This window comes from Scyliorhinus canicula, chromosome 7 (genome assembly GCF_902713615.1).
Source record: "Scyliorhinus canicula chromosome 7, sScyCan1.1, whole genome shotgun sequence".
NCBI classification, from domain to species: domain Eukaryota; kingdom Metazoa; phylum Chordata; class Chondrichthyes; order Carcharhiniformes; family Scyliorhinidae; genus Scyliorhinus; species Scyliorhinus canicula.
The window spans coordinates 45,719,700-45,733,341 of record NC_052152.1 but is presented as its reverse complement, the minus strand read 5'-3'; the positions used below and the strand labels follow the sequence as shown (position 1 = coordinate 45,733,341).

Here is a 13,642-nt window from a genome sequence, read left to right as displayed (position 1 = left end):
TTTCTTATATTACTGGCTAGCCTGCCTTCATATTTGATCCTCTCCTTCCTTATTTGTCTCTTTGTTAACCTCTGTTTGTTTTTGTAGCCTTCCCAATCTTCTGATTTCCCAGTGCTTTTGGCCACTTTATAGGATCTCTCTTTTTCTTTGATACATTTCCTGACCTCCTTTGTCAGCCATGGCTGTCTAATCCCTCCCCGGATAATCTTTCTTTTCTTAGGGATGAACCTCTGTACAGTGTCCTCAATTATGCATACAAACTCCTGCCATTTTTGCTCTGCTGTCTTCCCCACTAGGGTCTGCTTCCAGTCGATTTTCGCCAGTTCCTCTCTCATGCCCTCGTAATTACCTTTATTTAACTGTAACATCATTACATCCGATTTTGCCTTCTCTCTTTCAAACTGCAGACTGAACTCAACCATATTATGATCGCTGCTTCCTAAGTGTTCCCTTACTTTAAGATCTTTTATAAAGTCTGGTTCATTACATAGCACTAGGTCCAGAATAGCCTGCTCCCTTGTGGGCTTCATGACAAGCTGTCAGATAAATTAGTGGAAGATATATGGGGGATGTCAGACGTAGGTTCTTTACCCAGAGAGTAGTGGGGGCATGGAATGCATTGCCTGTGGAAGTAGTTGAGTCGGAAACGTTAGGGACCTGCAAGCGGCTATTGGATAGGTACATGGATTATGGTAGAATAATGGAGTGTAGATTAATTTGTTCTTAAGGGCAGCATGGTAGCATTGTGGGTAGCACAATTGCTTCACAGCTCCAGGGTCCCAGGTTCGATTTCGGCTCAGGTCACTGTCTGTGTGGAGTCTTCACATCCTCCCCGTGTGTGCGTGGGTTTCCTCCAGGTGCTCCGGTTTCCTCCCACAGTCCAAAGATGTGCAGGTTGGGTGGATTGGCCATGATAAATTGCCCTTAGTGTCCAAAATTCTATGATCTATGATTAACCTAGGACAAAAGTTCAGCACAACATCGTGGGCCGAAGGGCCTGTTCTGTGCTGTATTTCTCTATGTTCTATGTTTGTCAAAAGCTTTTTTGGAAATCCAGATATACCACATCCATTGGCTCCCCGTTATCTACCGCACTGATAATGTCCTCAAAAAATTCCAGTAAATTAGTTGGGCATGACCTGCCCTTTATGAACCCATGCTGTGTCTGCCCAATGGGACAATTTCCATCCAGATGCCTTGCTAATGAAAAATGAAATGAAAATCGCTTATTGTCGCGAGTAGGCTTCAATGAAGTTACTGTGAAAAGCCCCTAGTCGCCAGATTCCGGCGCCTGTTCGGGGAGGCTGGTATGGGAATTGAACCGTGCTGCTGGCCTGCCTTGATCTGCTTTAAAAGCCAGCGATTCAGCCCAGTGTGCAATTCTTCCTTGATGATAGATTCCAGCATCTTCCCTACTACCGAAGTTAAGCTAACTGGACTATAATTACCCGCTTTCTGCCTAAATCCTTTTCTAAATAGTGGTGTCATGTTTACTAATTTCCATTCCGCCGGGACCACCCCAGAGTCTAGTGAATTTTGGTAAATTATCACTAGTGCATTTGCAATTTCCCTTGCCATCTCTTTTAGCACTCTGGATGCATTCCATCAGGGCCAGAAGACTTGTCTACCTTTAGCCCCATTAGCTTGCCCATCACTACCTCCTCAGTGATAACAATCATCTCAAGGTCCTCACCTGTCATAGCCTCATTTCCATCAGTCACTGGCATGTTATTTGTGTCTTCCATTGTGAAGACTGACCCAAAAAACCTGTTCAGTTCCTCAGCCATTTCCTCATCTCCCGTTATTAAATCTCCCCTCTCATCCTCTAAAGGACCAATATTTACCTTAGCCACTCTTTTTTGTTTTATATATTTGTAGAAACTTTACTATCTGTTTTTATATTCTGAGCAAGTTTACTCTCATAATCCATCTTACTCTTCTTTATTGCTTTTTTAGTAGCTTTCTGTTGCCCCCTAAAGATTTCCCAGTCCTTTAGTCTCCCACTAATCTTTGACACTTTGTATGCTTTTTCCTTCAATTTGATACTCTCCCTTATTTCCTTAGATATCCACGGTCGATTTTCCCTCTTTCTACCGTCCTTCCTTTTTGTTGGTATAAACCTTTGCTGAGCACCGTGAAAAATCGCATGGAAGGTTCTCCATTGTTCCTCAACTGTTTCACCATTAAGTCTTTGCTCCCAGTCTACCTTAGCTAGCTCTTTTCTCATCCCATTGTAATCTCCTTTGTTTAAGCACAAAACATTGGTGTTTGATTTTACCTTCTCACCCTCCATCTGTATTTTAAATTCCACCATATTGTGATCACTCCTTCTGAAAGGATCCCTAACTGTGAGATCATTAATCAATCCTGTATCATTACACAGGACCAGATCTAGGACCTCTTGTTCCCTCGTAGGTTCCATTACATACTGTTCCCGGAAACTATCGCGGATACATTCTATAAACTCCTCAAGCTGCCTTGACTGACCTGGTTAAACCAATCGACATGTAAATTAAAATCCCCCATGATAACTGCTGTACCATTTCTACATGCATCTGTTATTTCTTTGTTTATTGCCTGCCCCACCATAATGTTACCATTTGGTGGCCTATAGACGACTCCTATCAGTGACTTTTTCGCCTTACTATTCCTGATTTCCACCCAAATGGATTCAACCTTATCCTCCATAGCAGCGATGTGATCCCTTACTATTGCCCGGATGGCATCCTAAATAACAGAGCTACACCTTACCATCCACTATGTCCTTCTGTATAGTTTGATACCCTTGGATATTTAACTCCCAGTTGTGACCATCCTTTAACCATGTTTCAGTAATGGCCATTAAATCATAGTCATTCATGATGATTTGCGCCATCAGCTCATTTACCTTATTCTGAATACTACGAGCATTCAGGTAAAATACACTTATGTTGGCTTTTATACCTCTGTTTTGAATCTTAACACCTTGATCAGTAACCTCTCCTAAGTAATTTCTCCTAATTTTCCTTGTCGTTGAGCCCATATCTTCATGTAACAACCTGCCGCGTCGCTTTCCATTTATGTTTTTACTTCCCGTTTTATTCCTTTTGGTATTACTGGGCCTATTCACTGAATTCCCCTCAGTCATTGTACCCTGTACTGTGACCCTTTTTTATTTTTGATTATGGCTGCTCTGCCTTACACTTTCCCCCTTACTGCCTTTTGTTTCTGTCCCTGTTTTACTACCTTCCAACTTCCTGCATCAGTTCCCATCCCCCTGCCACATTAGTTTAAATACTCCCCAACCGCTCCAGTAAATAGCCCCACTAGGACATCAGTTCCACTCCTGCCCAGGTGTAACCAGTCCAGTTTGTACAGGTCCCACCTCCCCAGAACCGGTCCCAAAGTCCCAGGAATCTCAAACCCTGCCCCTGACACCATCCCTTCAGCCACGTAGTAATCCTGACATCACTACCTTCGAAGTCTGATTTCTTAACTTCCTTCCTAGCTCCCTGTATTCTGCTTTTAGGACCTCATCCTTATTTTTACCTATGTCGTTTGTACCGATGTGTACCACGACCACTGGCTGTTCACCCTCCCACTCCAGAATGTCCTGTACCCACTCCGAGACATCCTTGACCCTAACACCAGGGAGGCAACATACCATCCTGGCGTCTTGTTTGCGACCACAGAATCGCCTGTCTATTCCCCTTACAATTGAATCCCCTATAACTATTGCACTGTCAACACTTATCACCCCTCCCCTCTGCAGCAGAACCAACCATGGTGCCTTTTACAAGAGGTTGTCTAAATCGTAGACCTCGGCTGGGGGGAGTGGGGGGGGGGGGGGGGGAGGTGGAGGAGGGGAGTGGGGGGGGGGGTGAAGGAGGAGAGTGGGGGGGGGGAGGAGGAGAGTGGGGGGGGGAGTTGGGGGGGGTGGGGGGAAGAGAGTGGGGGGGAGAGAGAGAGTGTGGGGGGGGAGAGAGAGAGAGTGTGGGGGGGAGAGAGAGAGAGTGGGGGGTGGGGGGGAGAGAGAGAGTGGGGCGGGGAGAGAGTGGGGGGGGAAGAGAGTGGGGGCGGGGGAGAGAGTGTGGGGGGGAGAGAGAGAGAGTGTGGGGGGGAGAGAGAGAGAGTGGGGGGTGGGGGGGAGAGAGAGAGTGGGGCGGGGAGAGAGTGGGGTGGGAAGAGAGTGGGGGCGGGGAGAGAGTGTGGGGGGGAGAGAGAGAGAGTGGGGGGGAGAGAGAGAGAGTGGGGGGGAGAGAGAGAGAGTGGGGGGGAGAGAGAGAGTGGGGGGGAGAGAGAGTGGGGGGGGAGAGAGAGTGGGGGGGAGAGAGAGTGGGGGGGAGAGAGAGTGGGGGAGGGAGAGAGAGAGTGTGGGGGAGGGAGAGAGAGAGTGTGGGGGAGGGAGAGAGAGAGTGGGGGGGAGGGAGAGAGAGAGTGGGGGGGAGGGAGAGAGAGAGTGGGGGGAGGGAGAGAGAGAGTGGGGGAGGGAGAGAGAGTGGGGGGGAGGGAGAGAGAGTGGGGGGAGGGAGAGAGAGAGAGTGGGGGGAGGGAGAGAGAGAGTGGGGGGGGAGGGAGAGAGAGAGAGTGGGGGGGGAGGGAGGGAGAGAGAGAGTGGGGGGGAGGGAGGGAGAGAGAGAGAGTGGGGGGGAGGGAGAGAGAGTGGGGGGGAGGGAGAGAGAGAGAGTGGGGGGGAGGGAGGGAGAGAGAGAGTGGGGGGGAGGGAGGGAGAGAGAGAGAGTGGGGGGGAGGGAGAGAGAGTGGGGGGGAGGGAGAGAGAGAGAGTGGGGGGGAGGGAGAGAGAGAGAGTGGGGGGGAGGGAGAGAGAGAGAGTGGGGGGGAGGGAGAGAGAGAGAGTGGGGGGGGAGGGAGAGAGAGAGAGTGGGGGGGGAGAGAGAGAGTGGGTGGGGGGGGAGAGAGAGGGTGGGGGGAGAGAGAGAGGGTGGGGGGAGAGGGAGTGGGGGGGAGAGAGAGTGGGGGGGGAGAGAGAGTGGGGGGGAGAGAGAGTGGGGGGAGAGAGGGGGGGAGGGAGAGAGAGAGAGTGGGGGGGAGGGAGAGAGAGAGAGAGTGGGGGGGAGGGAGAGAGAGAGAGTGGGGGGGAGGGAGAGAGAGAGAGTGGGGGGGGGAGGGAGAGAGAGAGAGTGGGGGGGAGGGAGAGAGAGAGAGAGTGGGGGGGGAGGGAGAGAGAGAGAGAGTGGGGGGGAGGGAGAGAGAGAGAGTGGGGGGGAGGGAGAGAGAGAGTGGGGGGGAGGGAGAGAGAGTGGAGGGGGGGGAGAGGGGGGTGGCGGGAGAGAGTGGGGTGGGGGTGGGGGGAGGGGGTGAGGGTGGGGGGGGAGGGAGAGAGTGGGGGGGAGAGTGGTGGGGGGGGAAGAGAGTGGGGGGAGGGAGAGAGTGAGAGTGGGGGAGTGGGGGGAAGGGAGAGAGTGAGAGTGGGGGGGGAGAGAGTGAGAGTGGGGGAGTGGGGGGGGAGAGAGTGAGAGTGGGGGGGGGAGAGAGAGTGGGGGAGAGAGAGAGTGGGGTGGGGGGAGAGAGTGGGGTGGGGGGGAGAGAGTGGGGTGGGGGGAGGGGGTGGGGGGGGAGAGTGGGGTGGGGGGAGGGGGTGGGGGAGAGAGTGGGGTGGGGGGAGGGGGTGGGGGGAGGGAGTGGGGGGAGAGAGTGGGGGAGGGGAGAGAGTGGGGGGGGAGAGAGTTCGGGTGAGGGGGAGGGAGAGAGGGGGGAGGGAGAGTGGGGGGAGTGAGAGTGGGGGGAGGGAGAGAGTGAGAGTGGGGGTGAGGGAGAGTGGGGGGGAGGGAGAGAGTGAGAGTGGGGGGAGTGAGAGTGGGGGGAGGGAGAGAGTGAGAGTAGGGGGGAGGGAGCGAGTGAGAGTGGGGGGGGAGCGAGTGAGAGTGGGGGGGGAGCGAGTGAGAGTGGGGGGGGAGCGAGTGAGAGTGGGTGGGAGGGAGCGAGTGAGAGTGGGTGGGAGGGAGCGAGTGAGAGTGGGGGGGAGGGAGCGAGTGGGGGGGAGGGAGCGAGTGGGGGGGAGGGAGCGAGTGGGGGGGAGGGAGCGAGTGGGGGGGAGGGAGAGAGTGGGGGGGAGGGAGAGAGTGGGGGGGGCGGGGGGAGAGAGTGGAAGGGGGAGTGGGGGGGCGGGTGGGGGGTGGGGGCGGGGCGGGTGGTGGGGGGGGAGGGATTTTCTGGACGGGTTGGAGTTCCCCAATGTGGAGGAGGACCTGGTAGCCATTGAGCTGATGGAGGTATGGGGCGATGAAGGCAGGGAACGCCGATGGCTTCCAGGTAGAATTTTATAAAATGTTTTAGAGGACCTGGGCCCCTACTGGTAAGGGCATTTAATGAGGCGAGGGAAAAGGCGGAGCTCCCCCCCCCCCCCCCCACCCCCCGCAATGTTATTGCAGGCTAAGTTTGATCTTAGGATTTGTGTGGGCAGGGAAGGCTCCTCGTGTGAAGAAGATGCTGCTTATGGTAATGAAGATTGTCAGAGAATACAACAGGATATAGATAGGCTGCAAAATTGGGCAGAGAAATGGCAGATGGAATTTAACCCGGACAAATGAGGTGATGCATTTTGGTAGATCCAAATCAGGTGGGAGCTATAAAACAATGGCAGAACTATCAGGAGCATAGACACAGAGATCTGGGTGTGCAGGTCCACAGATCCTTAAAAGTGGCAGTGCAGGTGGAAGTGGTGGTGAAGAAAGTACATTGCATGCTTGCCTTCATAGGACGAGGTATTGAGGATAAAGCTCGAAAATTATGTTACAATTATATAGAACGTTGGTTAGGCCACATTTGAAATTCTGTGTCCAATCCTGGTCACACTCTACCAGAAGGACGTGGAGGCTTTGGAGAGAGCACAGAAAAGATTTACCAGGATGTTGCCTGGTATGGAGGGTATTAGCTATGAGGAGAGATTGAATAATCTGGGATTGTTCCCCCTAGAAAGATGGAGGCTGAGGGGCGACTTGACAGAAGTTTATAAAATTATTAGGGGTATAGATAGGGTGAACAGTTGGAGGCTTTTTCCCAAGACGGAAATGGCAATTACAAGAGGGCACAAGTTCAAGGCGAGGGGGGGAAAGGTTCAGTGGCGATGTGAAAGAAAGTCGCTTATTGTTACGAGTAGGCTTCAATGAAGTTACTGTGAAAAGCCCCTAGTCGCCACATTCCGGCCCCTGTCCAGGTGCTTGTGCGGGGGGGAAAGGTTTTTTACACAGAGGGTGATGGTGGCCTGGAATGCACTGCCAAGTGAGGTGGGTGAGGCAGATACGTTAGCGACCTTTAAGACTTATCTAGATAGACACATGAACAGACGGGGTATAGAAGGATACAGGCGGTTGGTCTAGCTAGGACACGTGATCGGTGCAGGCGTGGAGGGCTGAAGGGCCTGTTCTTGTGCTGTATTCTTTGTTCTGTTGGAACGGGGACACGGTGAGGGGTTTGGCTGGTCTTGCTAAATTTGATGAACTAATGCTGGGCAGCGAACATAGCCATGTCCAGGAAAGTGGGTAGTGGGGGAGGGGTCGGTGTGGGAGCGGAGAGAGGCAACCTCGTGCAAGGCACTAGCTTAGGGACGCTGTTGATGGCACTTCTGCCATCCTTGCTGGCCAGGTACTCCACAAGCCTGGTGGTGGTGGCAACCCTGTGGGTGTAGGGACAGTGGCGGCAGCACTTGAGGTTTGAGGGTGCCTTGTTTAGGGCACCGATTTGTGGGAACAGATTTACTCTGGGGGGACTGGATCCGGTTTCCGAGAGTGGCAGCAGGCAGGAATCGAGTGATTTGGAGACCTGTTCGTGGGAGTAGTTGTGTTCCATGTTCTTGTCTGGCAGTGAATCTACAGAACTGCTGGTGCCTTAGCCAGAATTAGGATCCATGAATGTACATGTGGTAAGGTAACGATTAGATACAGACCAAGTTATCATAGAGTTATATCTCCTGGAACTACCCTTATGCACGACTGTCCTCATGTACGCCTTACAACCTTCTGCTGGTGTACGGAAGTCACCCGCCTTATATCTGGCACCACTTGCTAGTGGGAATTCACACTGCTGAGTACATGTAATATTATCTACAGGCATATCACCACGGGGGGCAGATTTCTGAACTCCGAGGGGTTGGTAGAAGATTATGAGCTACCCAGCAGGAATGGGTTCCAGAGGGCAGCACGGTGGCGCAGTGGTTAGCACTGCTGCCTCACAGCGCTGAGGTCCCAGGTTCATTCCCGGCTCTGGGTCACTGTCTGCATGGAGTTTGCACATTCTTCCCGTGTTTGCGTGGGTTTCATCCCCACAATCCAAAGATGTGCGAGGTAGGTGGATTGGCCACGCTAAATTGCCCCTTAATTGGAAAGAATGAATTGGCTACTCTAAATTTATAAATAGGAATGGGTTCCAGTACTTACAGTTTTGGGATTATGTGAGGAAACAGGTCCTTTCCCGACCTGCCGACCCCGGGGTTGCAGGATAAAGTGGTGTCGAAAACGGCTTTGCTAGGATAGGGTCTTGGAGATGTATAAGGAGTTAATGGACTGGGTGGGCGCTGAAACCGGGAGTGTGGGTGAGCGACCTGGAGGCGTTCCTTAGGTTGGAAAAAATCAAGTTTGCCTTGAGAGGGTCTATGGAGGGGTTTGCCTGGAGATGGAAACCATTTATCGACTTCTTCAAGGATAGTTAAGACGTCAGGGGGAGGGGGGAGATCTCTGGGTTAAAGAAATGAAGGCAGGGTAGGTGGAGGGGAACGGCAGGGAGGGTAGGGCAGAGTGGTGTTAGTTATTTGTTTGTTGGGCATTTTCCTGTTTGTTCTCTTTTTGGTTTTGGTTGTGTTTGATTTATGTATATAAATGCCTTAATGAAAACATTTTTTTTACAAAAAGAACATGCAAGATTCAGCTAGGTGAGAGAACAGGGAAAAGTACTTCTTCAGTGAAGTTGACGAGCCCTCAAAAAATAAAACTGAATAGCTGCAGCCATGCCTAGGTGAGATGCTGGTGCTCACAGCAGCTCTTCAGAGAGTGTGCTTTTACTGTTTGACAGGTGCATTCCTAATTCTTGGAAGTCCGTTCCCCTGCCATGGATTTCACTCGTTTCGATCCGCACTTGCCCTCCTGCTAACAGGTCTTGGAACAAGCTGGCGAATAGTTTCCTTGTGTTGTAGAAGCCTCCCGCCGATTATTGAACGGTATATTTAGCCGAGATAGTTGAGTTTGTGGAGGTATTGGTGATGATCTTTCAGGGATCACTGGAAGCAGGGAGGGTCCCAGAGGAATGGAAAGTGGCTAACGTAACACTGCTGTTTAAGAAGAAAGGGAGGCAGAAGATGGGAAATTATAGGCTCGTTAGCCTGACCTCTGTCATTGGTAAGATTTTAGAGTCCATTATTAAAGATGAGATCATGGAGTACTTGGAAGTGCATGATAAAATAGGATTGAGTCAGCACGGCGTCATCAAGGGAAGGTCATGTCTGACAAATCTGTTAGAGTTCTTTGAGGAGGTAACAAGGAAGCTGGACAAAGGAGAACCAGTGACGTGAATTATTTATATTTCCAGAAGGCCTTTGACAAGGTGCCACATAGGAGACTGTCAAATAAGTTAAGAGCCCATGGTGTTAAGGGTAATATCCTAGCATGGATGGAGGAGGATTGGCTGACTGGCAAAACACAGAGTGGGGATAAAGGGGTCTTTTTCAGCATGGCAGCTGTTGACTACTGGTGTGCCTCAGGGGTCGGTGGAAGAAGGCACTATTGCTAAGTTTGCAGATGATACAAAGATATGTAGAGGGTCAGGTAGTATTGAGGAGGCAGGGGGGCTGCAGAAGGATTTGGACAGGCTAGGAGAGTGGGCAAGTAAGTGGCAGATGGAATACAATGTGGAAAAGTGTGAGGTTATGCACTTTGGAAGGAGAAATGGAGGCATAGACTATTTTCTAAATGGGAAATGCTTAGGAAATCAGAAGCACAAAGCACTTAAGGTTAATGTGCAGGTTCAGTCGGCAGTTAGGAAGGCAAATGCAATGTTAACATTCATGTCGAGACGGATAGAATACAAGAGCAAGGAAGTACTTCTGAGGTTGTATAAAGCTCTGGTCAGACATAATTTGGAGTATTGTGAGCAGTTTTGGGCCCCTTATCTAAGGAAGGATGTGCTGACATTGGAAAGGTTTCAGAGGAGGTTCACAAGAATGATCCCTGGAATGAAGAGCTTGTCATATGAGTAATGGCTGAGGACTCTGGGTCTGTACTTGTTGGAGTTTAGAAGGATGAGGGGGGATCTTATTGAAACTGACAGGATACGGTGAGGCCTAGATAGAGTGGACATGGAGGGGATGTTTCCACTTGTAGAAAAAACTAGAAGCAGAGGACACAATCTCAGACTAAAGGGACGATCCTTTAAAACAGAGTTGAGGAGGAATTTCTTCAGCCAGAGGGTGGTGAATCTGTGGAACTCTTTGCCACAGCAGGCTGTGGAGGCCAAATCACTGTGTGTCTTTAAGACCAAGCCAAATAGGTTCTTGAGTAATACTGGGAGCAGGGGTTATGGGGAGAAGGCAGGAGAATGGGGATGAGAAAAATATCAGCCATGATTGAATGGCAGAGCAGACTCTATGGGCCTTGTAGCCTAATTCTGCTCCTTATGGTCTTATTTTAATTTTTCCAATTTAAGATAATCTGCCAGGTTGGACAGCCAGCTTGTGGCCTTGGGTGGCGCTACTGATCTCTAGCCGAGCAGTTGTTTCCGGCGGGCAATCGGGGAGACAAAGGCTCAGGCATCTGGCCTGTCCCCATGAAGAGTTCAGGCTGTTTCTTCACCTCTACAACCTTGGACACGGAGCTCCACCTAATTCTAATGAGACATAAGAGGAGAACCAGCACAGCACTAGCTACCTTCTCCTCAGCCATATGCCATTCCATAGGACAAAGGGAATGGCCAAAGATCTGGCTCAAAGGAAACTCCAACACAGGGTCAATAGGACATGAGTGAGCACCAGAGCCTGAGGAGGATCAGACTTTTATGGTAGATCATTGCTGATATCTGCAGCCCACCTTCCTAGTGAGGGATTGATCGCTGGAGCCTCAGGAACCATTATATAGTTTAGCTATTCTTCTTAGTGAGCAGATGGAAATGCATTTTCAGTTGCTGTAAAGGTGGTTGTCACTGCACTAGCCCTCCTCCTGGGTCCATTTCATTAGAGATCCGGCCTCGGGCAGCATGGTAGCACACTGGTTAAGCACTGTTGCTTCACAGCGCCAGAGTCCCAGGTTTAATTCCCGCTTGGGTCATGATGCACGATCAATTGCACAAAAGACTCAGATTGGTACAACTGTGGCTTTATTACAGTCAGATGCGTGGCCTCCTACTGCAGCTGGCAAAATGGCTGATCAGAAGGAGGACACGCATATTTATATGGCTCTTTGTGGGCGGAGCTAGCCGGCAGGGGCTACCGGCGAACCTGTAGTGCAGGTCCTACCTTACATCCCCTAATACAGGTGCACACAGTGGTTCACCACATTCACCCCCTGTTAAAAATAAGTCCGGCGGGGGTGACGTGGAACTATATACAGTTTTGCAAATAATTTACAGTGGGGAGGGAGAAAAAAAATGTCCATTTTGATAGTCCGGTGCCCGTCAGAGGTTAAGTCGATCCGGTGCTTTGATGGTTCACTGGGAGCGACGTAATGATGGCGGTGCTAGTGTCGCCGACGTCGGCGCTGGCGGTGCTGGTGTCACCGACATTGGTGCTGGCCAGTAGTCGGATGGCTCCGTGAGCGTGCCGAAATCTTCCTCGTCCTCTTGCGTGGGCAGGGGAAGGAGGGATGGACCTGGTGGGGCTAATGTTGGGAGCGCTGGGGAAGGGGAGGGTGGCGCGTGGGTGGGGGTGTGTGTTGGAGTGGAACCTGACAGAGCCAGGTCCCTGAGGGAGACAGTATCTTGGCGGCCGTCAGGGAACTCTACGTAGGCATACTGGGGGTTGGCGTGGAGCAAGTGTACCCTGTCCACCAAGGGGTCCGCCGTGTGGAGTCGGACGTGTCTACGTAGAAGGACCGGTCCTGGAGCTGCGAGCCAAGTTGGGAGCGACACCCAAGTTGTGGACTTCCTTGGGAAGGTAAAAACACGTTCATGGGGTGTGTTATTTGTGGCGATGCACAGTAGTGACCGTATGTAGTGTGCATCAGGGAGGACCTCCTGCCAGCGAGAGGCTGGGAGGTTTCTGGACCATAGGGCCAGCTGGACGGCCCTCCAAACCGCCCCGTTCTCCCTCTCTACCTGCCTGTTTCCCCGGGGCTTGTAGCTGGTTGTTCTGCTGGAGGCGATACCCCTGCTGAGCAGGAACTGATGCAACTCATCACTCATGAATGAGGATCCCCTGTCACTGTGGATGTAGGCGGGGAATCCGAACAGAGCGAAGATTGTGTTGAGGGCCTTGATGACGGTGGCAGACGTCATATCGGGGCATGGGATGGCGAAGTGGAATCTGGAGTATTCATCGACCACACTGAGGATATATGTGTTGCAGTCGCTGGAGGGGAGGGGCCCTTTGAAATCCACGCCGAGGCGTTCAAAGGGGCGGGAGGCTTTCACCAGGCGCGCGCGGTCTGGCCGGTAGATGTGCGGCTTGCACTCCGCACAGACCTGGCAGTCCCTGGTGACTGTCCGCACTTCCTCGACGGAGTAGGGCAGATTGCGAGCTTTGACGAGGTGGTACAGTCGTGTGACCCCCGGATGACAAAGGCTGTCATGCAGGGCCTGGAGTTGGTCTACTTGTGCGCTGGCACATGTACCTCGGGAAAGGGCGTCGGGGAGGGCTAGTTGAGTTTACCGGGGCGATACAAAATCTCGTAATTATAGGTGGAGAGCTCGATTCTCCACCACAAGATTTTATCATTTTTGATCTTGCCCCGCTGCATGTTGTTGAACATGAAGGCTACCGACTGCCTGCCTGGTTTAGAGTGGCGGCGAGGGCGACGTCTGAAGCGTCGCTTTCAACTTGAAAGGGGAGTCCCCCGTCTACTGCATGCATCCCGGCCTTGGCTATGTCTGCTCTGATCTGGGCGAAGGTGTGTTGTGCCTTAGCCGCAAGGGGGAATTAAGTGGACTGTATGAGTGGGCTGGCCTTATCCGCATAGTTTGGGACCCACTGGGCGTAGTAGGAGAAGAACCCCAGGCAGCGTTTGAGGGCCTTGGGGCAGTGGGGGAGAGGAAGCTCCATGAGGGGGCGCATGCGGTCGGGATCGGGCCTCAGAAGTCCGTTTTGGACTACATAGCCGAGGATGGCTAGGCGCGTCGTGCGGAACACACACTTCTCCTTGTTGTACATAAGGTTGAGGAGAGTGGCGGTGCGGAGGAATTTAGCGACGTTGGCGTCGTGGTCCTGCTGGTCATGGCCGCAGATGGTGGCATTGTCTAGGTACGGAAACGTGGCCCGCAAACCGTACCGGTTGACCATTCGGTCCATCTCCCTTTGGAAGACCGAGACCCCGTTAGTGACGCTGAAGAGAACCCTAAGGAATTGATAGAGCCGACCGTCCGCCTCGAAGGCAGTGTAAGGATGGCCCGATTTACAAATGGGGAGCTGGTGGGAGGCGGATTTCAGGTCAGTTGTTGAGAAGACCCGCTACTGCGCAATCTGGTTGACCATCTTAGATATGCGTGGGAGGGGGTACACATCGAGCTG

At 52.1% G+C, this 13,642-nt stretch overlaps 1 protein-coding gene across 6 annotated transcripts in view; it reads left to right on the top strand.

Annotated features, from left to right (window-relative positions):
• Nucleotides 1-13,642, top strand: part of cfap91 (cilia and flagella associated protein 91) — a 157,560-nt gene that overhangs the window by 88,692 nt on the left and 55,226 nt on the right. The window lies entirely within an intron of this gene.